The sequence below is a fragment of the Falco peregrinus genome, chromosome 6 (assembly GCF_023634155.1).
Source record: "Falco peregrinus isolate bFalPer1 chromosome 6, bFalPer1.pri, whole genome shotgun sequence".
Classification (NCBI taxonomy): Eukaryota; Metazoa; Chordata; class Aves; order Falconiformes; family Falconidae; genus Falco; species Falco peregrinus.
The window spans coordinates 27,457,405-27,474,920 of NC_073726.1; the positions used below are offsets into that span (position 1 = coordinate 27,457,405).

The following is a 17,516-nucleotide window of genomic DNA, read 5'->3' on the forward strand; positions in this document are numbered from 1 at the left end:
GGATGGGAAAAATAAAATAAATAAAAAAAAAAAGAGGAACATGCACCCTAGAGAACACAAGATATTTTCACATTATTCTCTTAATGAATCTTTAAGAGGAGACAGGATAAGAAAATCATTGAAATACCTCACAGCCCCTTAGATCTGGAAGTGACAGCTGCAGCCTCTCTTGAACCGCCTCACTTCACGAGCATGCTCCTGAAGGTTTCTTTTTGACCTACAACCTTTATCTGGGCTTCCTTTGTGGCTTAGTAATAAGAAAAGTGTCGCTTAATCGTTACACTTAAACTATTCGCTCACTGCTTTACTTTCCCCACCCCACCCCACCCCCCCCCGGCAGCCGAAGCTGCGAGTTCACTATCAAGGAGGCAAAAGCTAGGCAAAATACCCGGCAGTTCACTACAAACGCACAATAACCCTTAATATAAATATACATATTAACTGCCGGCACAGTAGTAGTCAGCTGGGATTTACATGCACAACTAGGTTCATCTTCAAAAAGCACCATTTTGTAGCTCTCCAAAGGAAGTGGTAAATACCATGCACGCTCTCGCCACTTCATGGGAGGCTGGCTACCTACGCCCTGAACTGCGAGCAGACCTGAAATATAAATCACTTAACTGCTCATTTTATTTGATACCTAAGTACTTCATGCTAATAAAGTTAAGCATTAAAGGATTACAATGTGACAAATTTTACACCCATCTCATAAAAGAAATATTACCAAAAGAGAGTCGGATCTGAAAGGCTCTCAGCAACGTACAGCGTACGCCTAATTTTAGATGATTCCTCAATCACTGGAGAGTTTGCAGTGTACACAGCCAACCCAGCTCAATCAACTGACTTCTATCTCCATGACTCCAGGTCACATTATCTCATGAATGAACTGTTATGTAGGTCAGTCAAGAGTCATCTTCTAACTGAGTGCACGTTTCAGCCTTGGCATTTATGCTTTAGATATCAAGGCCGTAGACAACTGGGTGAGTCAAAGAAAATATCAAGGAAGGGGGCTGTGGTAATTGGGCTTTGTTTCAGACAACAGGCATGGAAACAGATGCTAGCAGAAGCTTGTGTGTAGCTGGTTTTGTTTTAACTGGATTGAATACAGGTGGAAAGTGCAGGAGCAACAGACTCAGGGGAGAGAGGCTCTGTGGGGTCACGGATCAGAGTGTAGCCACCAATCCAGTGCTGTCCCGCTAACGTACCCCAGCCTGTCTGGGAGCTGTACTGGGCTTTGCTGAGGCACATGCCAAATACGTGTCCGCTTACTCGCAGCAGCTGACACTGCCAGCTCTCCACATCGGCCCCTGAACAGTCATCAGGAAGGAGTATTTTTGCTTGCTCCCACATCAAGGTGGATTTGAGACAACAGAACCAAAAGTTTCCATTCGTTGTTGCCAATCTCCTGACTCGTACTTGTACTGACATATCTTAGAGAGCAAGGTCTTCGGGGGTAATTTTCCATATGGTTTATGAACCATTTATTTAACTTTGCAATCAGGAGGCTGATACAAAAATACATTAGAGTTATAGCCCTGGTAATATTCGGGTAAAATGAAGAGTATCAGATTGGAGATGCTTGATGACACTAAAGTGAGAGAGTTATTGCTTTATAGAAATGCTTCTGATCAGACATTTCTTTTCACTTCCTGTTCAATCCCAGCTATTCTAATTTAGCCATAAAAACAAAATTGCAACTGATTAAAATTGGGTTGGCAGTAGCTCCTGTATGACAAAACACGTGGCTCACAATCAGATAAAAGCCAAGCTGCCTGAGTGCAGCACTGCCTGTACTTTATAACAGTGACCCAGAAGCTATTTACTAGTTACTTGTGTATTTTCAGTTTTCAGAAACAACTCACAAAGGATTTTCTCCTCCTTTGTGCTCCCCCAACTTTAAAACTGGTTTCTGGCATGCAAAGGGTTAAGGCTACTGAAGTGAAAGCAAAATGCCCAAGGCCAAGTTTTCCTGTAGCCTGTGTACTTGGTTGCATTTTCATCTCCTGTGTCCTGACAGCTGTTATCTTCAAGTGTGCTTCGACATGCCTATTGCTGTTCTAGCAGTCTTTTTGTTCGACTCCAAGCTTGTTTTTTAAAGCCTGAAAGCCTTGATGCGGGCAGGATGTGCAAGGGGGATGCTGGAAGTAGCACCTACGATGTAGCAGAGAGAGCTTTTGCCACCTTGTGCCCCACCTACTTCAAAACAGGAAGATTTTAAAAGGTACCAAAGTACCTTAAAAAAAAAAAAAAAAAAAAAAAAAAAAAACACAACAAAAAAAACCAAAACTGTAAAACCCCTCTCCCCCCTTGCAATAAAGCTTTCGCTCCAACATTGTTCTCATCTCCCAGCAACAACTGCTTTGCACTCACATAGTGTGATTCTTAGCAGGATGTGAAAGCAGTTGCAAACACCTGTTTATTAAGTCTCAATATGCATGTGAGATGGGCATTACGCTCACTTTACAAATGAGCATGTTGAACAACACCATGGTGGGTAAAGCTAGCCCATGCCTCTAGCTGAACACAGGTTAGAACTGAGCTCCTTGTTCTGGCTACTGCTCTTCTACAGAAGATAAAGGCTATATAAGTGCACCCGAACTGTTGACAGCTTTTACTTTGCAAAAGACAGACTCAGAATAATTTTCCAGAAAATAGAGATATCCATTCAAAAAAAAAAAAAAAAACAAAAAAAACCACCAAATAAACCCAAAACAAACAAACCACCACAAACCAGTTATTGATGAATAAATTGCATCAGGTCCAATTTGCAAGAAAGACTATTAATGTATTTTTAATGGCTGAACCAAGGGAAGGTCATTATACAGTGTTTTAATTCTAGTATATTAGTGTTGCATTTATACATTAGCAGTTAATATGATAATGTCAAACTCTCCACTAGTTGTGACATCATAAAAAATAAAGGCTGTTTTAGGTGAGGGTTTTGGGTTGTTTTTTTTGGGGGGAGGGGAATCAGAGCTATTATTAAGCTCCCCTACTCCAGCCATTGGGAGAATGTTTATCTTGCTGCTGTATCCATTTTATATGCAAGATGAAAACTATAATGGGAAGTCAACAGATGTGAAAAATATAAATCTTTGGTAAAATGCACAATCAACAAAAGCAGAAAGTCTGTTGCTATTGTTTTTAGGATGGGGGGTGGGGGGTGGGGGGGTGTTAATCGTTTTAATGCTCCTTGACCTATAAATCTTATTTTTAATGGAATGCAGGAAAGAAATTAACAGAAGAATTGAAAAAATAAAAGTAAGTCTGAAATCAAGGTTGAGTGAACAGTGTCTTCAGCAGAGATGTTATTTTTTGATTCCTGGAAAGTCACAACCACAGATCTGACACTCAGCACTGTTGCAACAGGCCAATGCTGCTCAAAGCTAATTGCAGGTAGTTCAGGAATAAAATTCAATGTATTGGGTCCTGTATGTGGCCATTGTGCATATCCACCAGAGGAAAAATATCCTCCTAGGATTAGCACTTACAGAATTGGAGCATTTCCCCAAAGATCACACCTAGAGCTTCCTTTATAAGGCTTCTAAATTGAGATGGTTGTTTATCATGCTAATAAATTTGTAGCTTGTTTCCCCCCATCCCCCCTTCCTCACTCACTTTCTATAGATTAACATTTAGCAAGGTAAAAATTTCCGGAAGGTAATTACCTGGCTGCAATTCAAGGCATTCATAAAAATACATTAAAACCCCTTTGGCAAGAGGTTGCACTTGAGGGGGAAGAGGCACCATCGCAGGGCGGCAGGTCCGAATTTCTGAGCTTCCCGAGGGTGAAGCTGGCACAAGGCTCGAACACAGCCCTCTCTCCGTTTCTGACTCGCCTCTTGTTTCCTACGAGTGCATTTGCATTTGACCCGCACAGGGGCTTGGGGAGACCCTGTGTTTCTCAGCAGTTACATGCTGCCTCTTGGATTGATTTCCCTCCCCCCCCCCACCCCCGAGCTATGGCATAACATCCGCTGCGCTGATGGTACCATGCTCCGTGTAGCTTGGGTGCCTGCAAGCCCTGTGGTGCAGCTGGGGCTCATCACCTCTGCAGGCACGTGGCGGCAATTTTGCTAAACCACATCTTACTAAAAAAGGGGGGGGAAACCCAGTGGCAGGCTTTGCTTTCACTAGTAATCAAGTGGGGTCTCGTACCACCCCTGGCATTTTGTCTTCCCTGCAACTCTGCCACCTTTTCTCAGTTGCTGGCCAGATTCACCATTGCCACCATCCCAACAGAAGGCAGGGTTAGCTTTGCTGAACATGATACAGCATTTGTACCACTGCGCTCAGGGCAGTACGGAGCAGATTAGAGCCTCAAACGTTCCTGTAGCACAGTCAGCGGTAACAAAGACCTCACTAAATACTGGACCAAAAGCAATAGTGGATCACACCTGGTTTTCTTCATCCTCAGGTGGCTGCATCTGTGGACTTCACTGATGACAGTCTTTTTTAATTCTTTTTTTTTTTTTTTTTGTTATACTGTTGTTTTTTTTTTTCTTTTTGATTCATTATACTTTTCTTCTTTTTGATTCATTATATGGCTCTTTCCCCAAAACCTTAAAGCTGTTCATGGAACACACACCAGTTTTCAGTCAGGCTTACGTTAGCGTTCACATGGTTTGCCTGCCCTATCTCCCTCCCCCATACTGTTAAAGTACTGCCTTACCTTCAGTACAGTGACTGCTTACAGTCACCTCACCTTTTAAAATACCTCCAAATCTCTTCTCATACTTACTAACTTTCTCTTTTCTGCCAGTTTTGGTTGGGTTTTTTTAGGTTTTTGTGGTTTGGGGGTTGGTTTTTTTTTTTTGGTTTTGGGGGTTTTTTTGAGACGGGTGCTCATAGACTTACAGATCATACAGTAAGGTTTCATCAGCGTTTTGTGGACTGCTTGAACTCTATTCAGTTTATCTGCATAGATGAATGGAATATTTCAGGGATTTCATCCTTTATAACAGATACACAATGCTACCATCCCTTCTTTTAGGCACTGAACCCACGTCCCTACTTGAACCCACATCCCTATCACGCAGAAAGAGATTACACTAATACTCTTGTCTGAAAAAGTATGTAGGCTTACGCAAAATAAAATACATCAGTAGAGCAGCAGCTGACATCTTCACAGTACCCACTAAACTACTAAGCATGCAAATGGACAGTGTATAATAAAAGACCTTCTTTTGGGACAATTAATGCAATTATGAATATGTAAGTTCTGTTCTCACGTTCCAGTCTGACCTCTGCTTACTGAAATGTTGACAAGGACATTCACATTCTGACTGCAAGTTATGTTTTTGATGCATCCGAAAAAACCAGTACAAATCAAAATCAAAACTGAAAGAACACAACTTGTTTGATTTACAGGGGATCCTCGGGTTTCACTTTAAAAAAATGGACAAGGTAAGTTTTCAGTCCATGTGGCTACAAACAACAACAACAACAAAAAATGAAACTAGTATCCTTGAGGTTTATGATTCTCAAGACAGAGGAATCTGTTCTGGTTAGGTTTTTAGGTTCTGCTATTTCAGAGAAACGTTGCATTTTTCAATCAATTTAAAGATTTCTAAAGGTATGATATTATTTTTAATGACCTGAACTTAGCAGCACCTTCCAGTTTTGCAACTTGCTTTTATCTAACGCCTTTGACTGTTTTAATTTGCAGGGAGATAGGAAGAAAAAATTTCTTTGCTGAACTCAGTGTAAGCTTGATCCAATGCAAAGATTAGCAATAAGAGCTTTTTTATGTCAAAGCCTGAAGAGGAAGGTGTCCTAGTGAGACTTAGTATGAAATTATTGTTATATTTTGCCCAGGCTACTTTGTCTAACTTTTAAGTACTTAGTTTCACGGAAATGCAAAATTGCCCTCTGCATCCCCCCAAAAAAACAGCCTGAGGTGGCTACAGCTGGGTTCCCAAGGCACTTGTATGTGGATCAAGAAAACACATAGACAAATGGATATGCCACACAGCGGTGCATCTCACTGCTGACTTTCTCCAATACTGAGATAACCAAGATTGTTAATATCACATAAAAGAAATGAGAAAACAAGAGGCTAAAAGGGCAGGGGATCAAAAAACAGAAAAAAGGAAAAAAAACCCACCACATTCATCCCTCTGAGTCCCATCCAAATCCAAGTTGCCCAAATTTAGTCCTGGCTCCTTTTACTCCAAAAGTTTTGCATCAGAGCTATTTGTTGAATGAGGGAAAATGCAGTTGGAAAAGAGATAAAGACAGGCAGGAAAATGGAAGATCTTATGACAGCCAAGCTGGGCTTTGTACAAGGATCACGTTACATTGGATAAATCAAGTGTAATGGTATGCGATAAGGGCAGGTAAAGACAGGAGCACTAAGGAATACAGCTGTGGTTTAATGCTTTCCTCGGCACACTGGCAGCGGGGTTTTGTTATCAGCCTCGACTCGCGAACCATCACAAACCTAAGCCAACTGAGAAAAATTTCCATCAACGAATATTTATAGGGCAAAAGGTTAACTAATACAGAAAAGTGGGACTGAACTCACTGCAGAACACAGGTGAGAAGAAATTTGGAAAAGCTGAAAAGGCTGAATTTTGGTGCAGAACAAATGCTGGAAATAAGGAAAAAATCACTTGGATTTAAAATTCATACTGCAAGCAGGAGGTTGCATGAGGACTGCGAGACAAAAAAAAAAAAATCTAGTAAAAAATGAGATTATTGAATATCCTATCAAGGCCAGCAGTGGAACCATGTACCAAAAACAGATATTTAAAAAGGGCCTGAGACAAGACTGAGTGCTGCTTACCTGCTGTATGAAAATTAAAAAATTATGTCACCTTTAAAGATGATAGGCAATGTTTTTAAGCTCTCTGTGTTATTTCATGAAGGGCAGAGATATTACTAGAGTTTGTAGAGAATTATATTGGTAATTTTTCCCCCTTAACTGACAAACATACACAACACAAAGATCAACTACAGTGAAAGGAAAATATTCACAAAAACTTACAACAGAGGGATATTTGGGATTGGGAACCTATTGGCAATTAGTAAGTTGATATTAAAAAAGAAAAAATCCTACCTTAAACATTTAAAAGCAGAACTTGAATCCAGAGTACTGAAGTCTCTAAAATTTTCCAATTTTCAGCCCAAGACATTTGACAGTTAACAAAAAAAGGGGAAACATCACATTTCTTCATTAAAGTGCTTACACATATGAAAGAAATACACAACACCTATAAAACTCACTTTTCTCTTGAGTCTGCCAATTGTTGCTACTTTTTTTTTTTTTAAGCCTATGATCTTAGAGTGAAATGAGTAAGTAAAAACACATTATCACATTTACAAAAAGAAAAGTTTTAAATGATGAGACCTAGGCAGGCAGGAAGTTTTACATTCATACTGTAGGTTGACTCTAAAAACTAAAAACATGAAAGCAACTGAAAATTCAATTTCGTTACATTTTTAATACTTCTTGCTAAGGCTAATAGTTTTGCATTGTTTAATAGGAATTCCTGGGCAATAACTGCTGCATTATTGCCTGAATACTGACAGATGAACCTCAGTTTCAACACCAATTTTTAAATCTCTGAATTTTCAAGGACTTTACATATTGCCACATTGTCTAAAGGCTCCTATATTAAATTGAGGTTTAGGACCACGTGGGAGTGAAAAATCATAGAACTGTTATTGGAGATAGCTGTATTAACAGGAAAAAAGATGGAATGTACATAAAAGTAAAGCATTTCAGGGAAGGTTAGAGAAGTATGAGCTGTTAACAAGTTTTAGGCTTCCCAAAGTTTTGATGTAAAATTTATCATTTTGCAGAGGTTCTGCAAGACGTTCCTCGTACACCAGTATAAACTGATCTTCTCTTGTCATTTTTGCCCAGCTCTGCAGACCTTAAAGCTCAAAATGGGAACAAATACAGCAGAAGGCACATGCCCAGGGTTGCAAACACCTGTGCCGTGGGGCGCTGTCTCTGGGCTGTAACAGAGCTGCCTGCGTGAAGGTCATGGCATGCAGCAGCATGAGACTGTCATGATTCACTGCTGCAATAGGACTCTCCTTTTTGTCCCTGAAACCTTCAGATTACGGGAAAGAGCAGCACCCCATGTATTGTACCCAACAGACCTACTCAATAAGCTGATGCGACATATTTTGAACAAGGTTTCACCCAACTTAGGTTTAAGTTGAAACCTAAAACTTTCCAAAAGGCACGTACCACATCTTTTCTTCATCTGCCAACAAGCTGGGAAGGTTTCATAAGAGGAGATAATGAAGGAGTTTTCTAGTTCTTGGTATTTTCCTGTTCTTTTGGTGGGATTTTGAAAAAAAGAGTGCCTTTTGCTAGCTGCAAGAGCAAGAAAGTCTCTGGCCAGCTCTTTAGGAAAGAGGAGGCTTGCTGTTCACTGAGGTCAAGGCAAGAGCAAGGCTGCCTCTCCCAGCCACGCTGCTGCCACTCCCTGTACTTTCTTCACCCTGAATAACATCCTAGAAAGAAAGGAAACCATGTCCTAGAAAGAAATGCTGGGAAGGTTTGAAGAAGACACAGCATATTGCACATCACTGCACACCACAGCTTTGACAGACTCAAAAAAGATGGGACGAACACACACACACACGAGCAAACCTAAAGGTTCCGAAATAAAGTAATAATGGCGGGAGAAGAGAAACATGAAAGTGTATTAAAACTCAATATTTATTTCAAAACTTTAATATTTGAAGTATCATTCACTAGCTTCTGCCCTTTTCAGTTAATGAAGAGACAGACAAGATGAGCTGCCTCTGCCCGCAGATGGAAACTCAGCAAGTCCCCTGAGTGTCCCTCCATCTCCAGGACCAGAGACAGCAGAGAGGATCCTGGCCTCAGGGCCTGATCCTGCTGCCTGTTACCACAGTTTTGCCTGTAGCCTGGGCTGTGACTGAGCACAAGGTGAAAAGGAGAAGCAGCTGTGGGGGATTTGCTCAAGATGTTTCCTTAAGCCTCATATATCAGGACTTTTGGAGGGGGTGAAAAACAATTAAAAAAACCCAACAAAAACAAACAAAAAAACCCAAACCACCAAGCCATTAAAATCCAAACAGCAGGCTTGATAAATTCAACATTATGTCTCCTCTCTCCTCACAGTCTTCTTGGACTACTCGTCATTCAAGAAGTGGCCCTGAATCATAAGGTGCCTTTGATTAAGAAACCTAGCTCATGCCAGCAGCTAGTATTGCCTCATAATTAAAAAATAAACCAACAACGTATGGACATGAACATTTTTCTGGCATGCATACCTTCCACAAATACTAATCTCATACCTACTACGACTCCAGTTATCTGCTCTGAGCAGCAACTTTTTGTACAAGCCCAGTCCAATGCATCATGGAGCAACATCCATTTTAGCACAAGAGCAAAGCTCTACACCAAATCCGGTCCTTCCAAAGTGTATTTCCTCCTAAAACCAAAGCAACACATACAACCTTACACCTCCTGACACAACTTGAATGCTACTGAAAAAAGTTTGGCTGTCCCCACAGAGCACCTACTACACTTGTGGTGGCTGATAAACATGGTCCAACAGCAAACCCAGGGACCCTGAGCAAGAAGAGCAGAAGCAGTGTAAAAAGCAGCAAAGTTGAAAACTGAAAAAATAAAGTAGCAAGTTTTATATTAAGGATAAAATTTAAAATACCTGTTTCAGTGATTCTGCATTAGGTTTATGTAGTAAAGCAAATGCATGATGTCAGGAAAGAGGCATTCCAACAACTATAAGTGAAAATAAATGATGTGATTCACTTAAATCAACGAAGACAGGCGCAAAACACAAAGGGACACAACTGAGAAGCAAATAAAACATTCTGTGGTGAGGTAACACTGAATAGAAAACAAAACCACCACCCCAAAGTGGCCCACTGAACGCTTAATCTCAACTGACCCAGACAGCAGCATCTGTTCCCGGTCAGGAGCCACCACGCTGTCTAGCTCACCCCAGTCCCTACCTGGAGGCAGCAGAATGGACACAGGCGAGGCAGGGCAGTCAATTGTTCAGAAGTCGTACTCCATGCTGCTCACTTCCAGCCTTCCAAAACCTCCCACTCCTTCACCATAGGAAATCATAAGTACTGCGCTCACTCCTTCAATTATTTTTTTTTTCCCCCCACCAATAACTAAGCCTAGCGCTTCTGAGAAGCAGCCAGAAATACTGTTGCTTCAGAAAGCACAAGTAACAAGCAGTATCCTCCAGCCAGCAGGGCAGTAAGTTACACCCAGAATCCTATTTAGCAGTTTATATAATTCACAGTTTCTCTGGTTTCAGACGTTGTAAAATATGACATCCAGCTGGGAAAGTTGGTCCACTTTATTGTCAGAAGGCAGTTGCTTGCTTTATATTACCCAAATATCAATTAAAAAGCAAAAACAGAACTGTAAGGCAAACAGCTTCATATTTTCATGTCACACTTGCATACAAGCACACAAATACTTGCTGACATTCAAAGAGGAAAAATAACCTTGCCTGAAATGTAAACTGACTCTGCAGTGTTAGGCATCAAGTGTAATTTTCAAAAACCTTGAAAAACAGAACAATGAACAGACACGCTTAAATTCTGTGTCAGCTATTTTAATGGTGCAGTTTTTCAGATAACTGAAATTAAATCATAATATGCTGTCAAATAACAGATCTAGATCCCAGAAGTCAACATGACGGCATTTTAAAAATACAGCATATGGATACAAAGCCTTTACTGATACATATGCACTTAGCAAATATTAGAAAAATCAATCAGAATCAAAATGCAAACTCGCCAAAATGACTAGACGCCTTGTGTTACTCATTTCTAATCCTAATTGCTTGATTTCATTCATCAGGATTTATATATGCACTAGTACACAACTGAGGCACTTAAAATTAAATACATCCCATTTTTTCCCCAGAAAAGTAATGGACTTTAACAGTCATTTTATTGCAATGAGAGATATTAACATACAATTCTGCTCCTAACTCCAGGTTATAATGTAAGTGGATCCATTGATCACTTGCAAAAGGCAAACGAAAAGAAAGTTTTGCTTGGTGCTGACGGCAAACAAAATCCTGACCAAATTGTCCATTATTCTCAGTGAAAATCCATCCAGTGTCCAAGTACTACACAAATGCTTTGTCAACTACTAAGTCAGATTTGTGGCACATAAAAAATAAAAATACACCCGGAAAGACCATGTAATGAATCTACATCTGTGCTGCACCAAACCCATGTTGCTTCTCTATGAACCAGCAAATTCACTATGAAGGATTTGAGCGCCCACAAAGTAAGACAAGCACAAAGAAACCAGAGAAAAGATACATATCATGAGAGTTACCTGGGGTTTATATACTACTTTTCATGCCTAGCTCTCACAGCAGGTTGCAAGTGTAACTTGAATGATCTGTAACCTACAGATGGAGGGAATAAGGTTAACTAGGGCAGCAGAGAAAGTCAGTGGCTTATTCCACTAGAAGAAACTGCCTCTGACATGCACTGTATTAACAAACTAGCGTTGCCTTCAGGAAAAGTAAATTTGACAGCCAGGAGAGGGGGGTGGTGTGTAGTTTCATTAATTAGTGGGGTCAACCACCATTCATTTAATGCACGCAAATCCCTATGGTTTAAATTTGAAGTTACACACATGTATTGTATACACACAGGAGGCAGTTTAGAGGGGAAAAATGGAAATCAGATTAGGGGGAAAAAAGTGTGCTCCATAACTCAAGCACTAAATAATCACTACAAAAGAATAACAGCTATGAAATATTTAAGAGTCAACATTAATATCATTAGACTTCAAAGAATATCATCTTCCCTGCGCCAGCTTCTCACATTGATTGTCTGCGGAACGAGCAGCCTCACATCAGTTTGTTTGCAGAAGCTTCTTCCCAACCACGTCAGCTAGAAATGAAACACTTGAATCCTCTATATGTCATCAAATGCCCTTGCTCTGCACCTTATCCAGTCCACCGCTGGATTTCTCAATAACTTTGTAAACAATTTACTATTTCCATGGGGACAATGGAACGCTTTTTAAGAACAAGAAGTTATTAAACACTAACAAGGAGGTAAGAGGCTTTTGAACAAGAAAGTTACATATTTGCAAAGCTTTCTTCCAGTTTTCACATACTCTTTTCTCCACATGCAACTGTGACGGGTAGAACAATAGTAAACATTTGAACTGCAGTGCATTATTGTGTATAATAAGAGCTTGACGTTTTTATTTTCTCCACGGAGAAGCACTGCCTATATGCTCTCTAGTGGATGAGCAGGGTTTTTACAAGATCCCTCCTTCCCCCTCCTTTAGATGTGATCAAATATGAATTGAAAGGCTTTTATTCTGCCAGAATCCCAGTCCAAGGTTTTGCGTTTCTCTAGCAACAAGGAGACACTAACAAGGGAAGCAGGGCAGCGAGCAGCTTCTCCATCTCTCTACGGTGCCAGGTGCCATTGGTGTCAGGGGAGAGAGAACACCATGCAACTTCTGACCTGGGCCTTGGTGAGGACTAAGGGTAAATGGATTAGTAGGAAGTTCTTTTAAAGCACATTTTGAAGTGTATGTTTGTCATGGGTATCCATAGATGAAGTTTTTTGGAGGCAATTCCAGAATTTCACATATAACTGTGCTCTTCCAGAAATCAAATGTCAAGTTACTATGGACTTATTATTTGGATATGGATAAATGGATGCAATTCACCCAGAAGGACTTCTTTACGGATTCCCTGCCTCCCAACCCTCCTGCACCACACTTTTTCTTCCACTGCCCATAAGTCCCAGCTGGAAGCAAAGAGGCTGTTCACAGATTGTTTCCTAGAAAGGCTTCGTTTTCCACACTGAAAGCCTGTTGGGGATAGATGCAAGGAGAAGGAACTCACAAGTTTGACCTAACTAGCAGCCAGCATGGTTTCGCAAAAAACGGCACGGCACGCTCACGTAGACAGCAAAGCAGACAGTATTTGGGAAATTCATGTTTATGATCCAAGACTAAGCACTGCTGCAAAATCCTTATCTTTCCTTTAACCGTTTTAGGGTAAACAAAGGGCTTTAGGCTCCAGGGGCAATGACCTTTCATCAACACTAAGTTAAAACAAGCTACCGTAAAGATTGTCAGTGTTTTCCAATTTGGCAGAGGAATCCTGCAAGAAACCCTCTCCCCTCCCAGACAGCAGGTGCGCAGGCTGCGAGAGCCCATTTTCCTTTAGTATAGCTGTATGCATCACTTCTTAAAAATTTATAAATCACTTAGCTTTCCAAGAGCCAAATTCCCAGTAGAGTAACCAGAATTACAGCCATGCTAGCAGTAAAGGAGGAGAGTTTGTTAGAGTTGGCATAATACAGTGAACTATACTATAAATTACTTTAGGAAATGGCTGCTAATGCCCTCTCTGTGAAGGCTTGGGGGATACCACTCTCCCCGCAGTCCACTTCTGTGGAAATTAAAGAAGTTTAATCATTTGAACAGAGAATATAGGCTTTGCTCATCTGAAAGCATTTTTTCCCACCTAGAGGGCATAATCACCAATTACATCGAGATAATATAAATTTAATTATTTTTATTGGCTAATACAGTCTCTATCAGCAAAGAAAGAAAATACATTTTCAGAACTATCAGCAGAAATTAGCACATTCACAATGAGCAGCTAATCCCTGTGAGTGGAGGCACTCCTTGGGACAGTTTCTTAGAGCCAACTGATGGAGAGTTCCTGCAGGAGGCTTTGACAAGCAGCAAAAAAACCCAAAACTGAAACAACAAAGAAAACACTGAAACCCCTCTTTGTTCCTTCTCAACTCACCTTTTCTTTTCTTCTTCCCTTTCTTTCTTGACTCTGATTTCTGAAACTTTAAAAGTCTTCCAAAGAACCAGTTTTCTATATTGCATTCTGTATGCTGAAAACCACGTATCTCCTCCTGTTTAGCTTTTGAAGTCTGGCATCTTTGTAGACTGCCTTATTCTGGGACTTCAGTTTTGGTTTGCTTTGAAAAATATTCATTAAAACTGCCCCATTTTTAAAACACCTCCTTTCCTCATGTCCCTAGATCTCTCCACACATCACCCTGTCCCTCCGCAGATACACAAAGTCCTGATGGCTGAGGCTCTGTAGGTTCACACCGTTGGCTCCTTCTCTCAGTAATGGACAGAAACTGGCCCTCCAAGGCCATCTGTTTAGTCTGCCACACACCTGGGGCTCAGGGAGAGATGGACACCCCTGGGGTACCCCTTCTCCTCTGCCGAGGGGCACAGAAGAACCCAAGATTACAGCCTTGGATTTCCCAGTTGGCTACTTGAGCCAGGGCTAGTATTTCCTATTTTAACTCTTTTTCAAGAAAATCTGATCTGTCATCTATGGGCCACTGTGAGTCAGGGATCCACAGGTAGAAAACCACCTCTGTACCACAACCAAGCACTGTGCGGGGCAAATGCTGATGCCACTGCCAGGGGGATGGCCTTGTGGCTGGGCAAGGCACACCAATGGTATGCTGAGTCCTGCCGATAACCACCACGTTATCAACTGCGATAGCAAAGAGGTGCCAATACCAGTATTCAGCATCATGCACCGCTCTGCGGGCGCCCAGCCCATGGGTGGTTCACCCTGCGGTCTCTGCCATCGTGTCCTTTTGGTTAGCATGACCCATGGCAGCCAGGATTAAAGCCTGATGGAGGTATACCTCTGACAGCAGCATGGACACAACCCTGGGTCTGTTAAGTGTCAGTACAATCTGCTTTGCATTCCACCCTCTTGCGAACACAACTATCCATCAGGTTTGTCTTGCCTTTTCCGTGCAAACATCTCCAAGGGAGTGGTAGAAACATATATGCTGCATCGTGAACTCCCTCCAGCTCCAGCTTTCTCCCCTCTCTTTACTTCTCTCCAGCCCTGCTCAGGCGAGGGGTTTGGTGCTGCCTGACCTGAGAGCTACAACTGAAGCCATGCTGCAGCACCTGTGTGCAGGGTGAATCAGCAGCTTTTCCAAAAAAAAAAAAAAAAAAAAAAAACCAAAAAAAACGGCTGCTGGGAGAGCTGGGGCAGTTACATAAGGCTGCAGCAGCCCAAGGAAGTTGACGTCATGGAGAAATGAGGCAAAAGCAGCACTGGAAAGCTCCTCAGGAGCCATGGGTGCCTCTGGCAGAGGACTGGCTAGGTAACCCTTTCCAGTGAAATGCACAGCTGGGGCTGAGCGGTGACTCCCATTTCTCAGCTCTCCACAGCAGAGGCCAAGCAAGTGCCAGCCCTGGGTGAGGCAGTGGAGCTGGAGCTCCCTTTCCGCTCATGGCCATGCGCAGGCAGCCGCCACTAATTGTCTATCAGCTCTGGAATGTTCATGGGGGAGTACGGGTGATGAGGGGGGCTGACAACCCCTCTGAGGCATGTCCTCGACTCCTGCACACACTGGTGAAAGAGAAGAGATGAAGGGAATCAGGCTACACCTTGCTACAGGAGCTGTGTTGCTCCTTAAGCATCCCTGAAGGCATCGTTATATCCACTGTCATTAGGGCTGGCTCTGCTCTACAGGAAGAGAAAAGGTGACTAATGACTACCACAGGAGGACATCCAACTAAGTGCTGCACCTTACCCACCCCACTCCAAGCTATGGCTGGATAATTCGAAAGCATGTAGACTGTCAAACCCCCATCACATATAATTTTAATTGCCATTTCAGGAATGTCTTCCAACCCGGGAGTTCGCATCCTACTTCCAGTCTGCAAAGCCATCAAAAATCCTCTTGAGCATTTTCCATTTTTTGTATTCCTTTTCAGTTTTAGGATTTTACATTTATATTTCCAAAACCTCTCTCAAAGCTCCCCTCAAGGGGGGCTGGAATTTGCTAGTCAGGAGCATGGCATGCATATTTGTAAAGTAATACTGACCGCTTTCACAAGGGACTGCTTGGATCAGTAATACAAAAGAAGAGCCAGGAGGATTTTCCACATGACTTTTTTATTGTCTTGGTTTGAGTGTATCTGTGGTTTTTTTTAATCACGACATAGTAATCACAAACCCTGAGAGGAGATTTACTATCTGCCTGTCTCTGACACTGCTCTTTTTCGCGCCCTCAAACACATCCAGAACAGCCGTTCCTCACTCCCTGCCAGGATCTTTCTGCTTCACAACTCCCAACATGTTCCCTTTTTTTAATCGCTCACTCCCCTTTCCCTCTCATTTGTTTTAGTATTTCTTTCCCAGGACTCTGCAGTTTTTCAAACTGTTCCTTTTGGAGGGCAGCACCTCCTTGACTACACTGAAATCCCTCCTGAAAACACATCTGCTGAATCGCTTGCAAGAAATCAGTCCTGCAAATTGTGTCTCTCTCTTTATATGCATCTGCGTGCCTATTCTCCCAGCCCAGATTCATCTACCCAGGAGCACAGTCACTCCAGACTTCAACTGGGAACAACAGAGAGACAGAGAGAGGGAGGGGGAGGGAGAAACACCTCTTGAGGATCATTCTGAGCACCTAGATTTAATGTAATAGAACTATTAATAATACATAAGAAAAGAATTATCCAGAGCTTTTTATTCAGAAAAATCTACAGCTCAAGTCCCATCTGAATTGAAGATATTTTTTTTTCTGTTCACTGGGACATGAATTAGTACCAAGTACATAACCTACATTTCCAGTTGAATGTTTAGTGTTGCATACAGCCCTTGCTTTATATTTTAGTTCCTTCTTCCAAGTATAATCGTTTTAAGCTTGCACTGAAATGCACTTGTCGTTTACTGCCCATCATGTCAACTGTCAGGGCTTTTTTTTTCTTTTTTTTTCTTTTTTTTAATCCTGTTTCCTGTTTGGCTGTTTCCAGCCATTAACTCTGTCTCCAGTTTTAGTATTTACAGCCTTAAATTGGATGGATATCTTGTTTTCAGCAAAGGTACCCAAAATGCAATAGATGGTGTCTCTTTCTCTTCGTTTTTAGCACTATATGCACAGGGTTAAATTCTCCAAGTGGTGGGAGAAAAAGTACTTAATGTACAAACTGTAGGAATGGTACCAACCTGTAGAATTGGTACCAACCCATGTGTCCTCAACCTTAGCTGTGGACTCATAGAGCCCTATATCATTAAAATTAGGCACTTAGTTAAACGCTTTGCTGTATCAGTGCCAACACAGCCAGAGCCTTAAAGCCCTGAGCACTTTCTTTAAAAACGGATTTCAGCCCCACTCTTATTCACTTCAGTGCAACCAAAAAGTTTCCATCGCACCTGAACTTATCTTTGCTCTCTCAAAGGTTGTCTAATTCAAGCTTCTAATCTGTGGCTTTTTATCTTATTCATTGCTCCCTGAATGTGGAATTCACTGTCTATTTTCAAAAGGGAAGTAAGTACAACCACTGTTTCCTAGACAACAGAAGAGCAAAATTAACTCTTCCCCCACCCCTCCCAAAACAAGCAGAAATATTGAATTTTGCTATCTGAACCATATTAAAGAAGAGCTACCTCTAACATAACTGATGTTACAAAGCAATGCGGGGAGGAGGTGGGGAGCATCACACTGCTATGTCTTGAAAACATACCTTGCCTTTCACTCCA

General features: G+C 41.6%; 1 protein-coding gene across 9 annotated transcripts in view; it reads right to left on the bottom strand.

The window, feature by feature from the left end:
* The window catches only part of CELF2 (CUGBP Elav-like family member 2), a 375,972-nt gene that overhangs the window by 202,552 nt on the left and 155,904 nt on the right, over nucleotides 1-17,516 (bottom strand). The window contains exon 1 of one of the 9 annotated variants that reach the window (XM_055807130.1): nucleotides 128-283. The exons of the other annotated variants lie outside the window; for them this stretch is intronic. The gene's annotated coding sequence lies outside the window, so the exon portion shown is untranslated. Of the gene's footprint in view, nucleotides 1-127; nucleotides 284-17,516 lie in introns of those variants that run through there. 9 annotated transcript variants of the gene reach the window in all.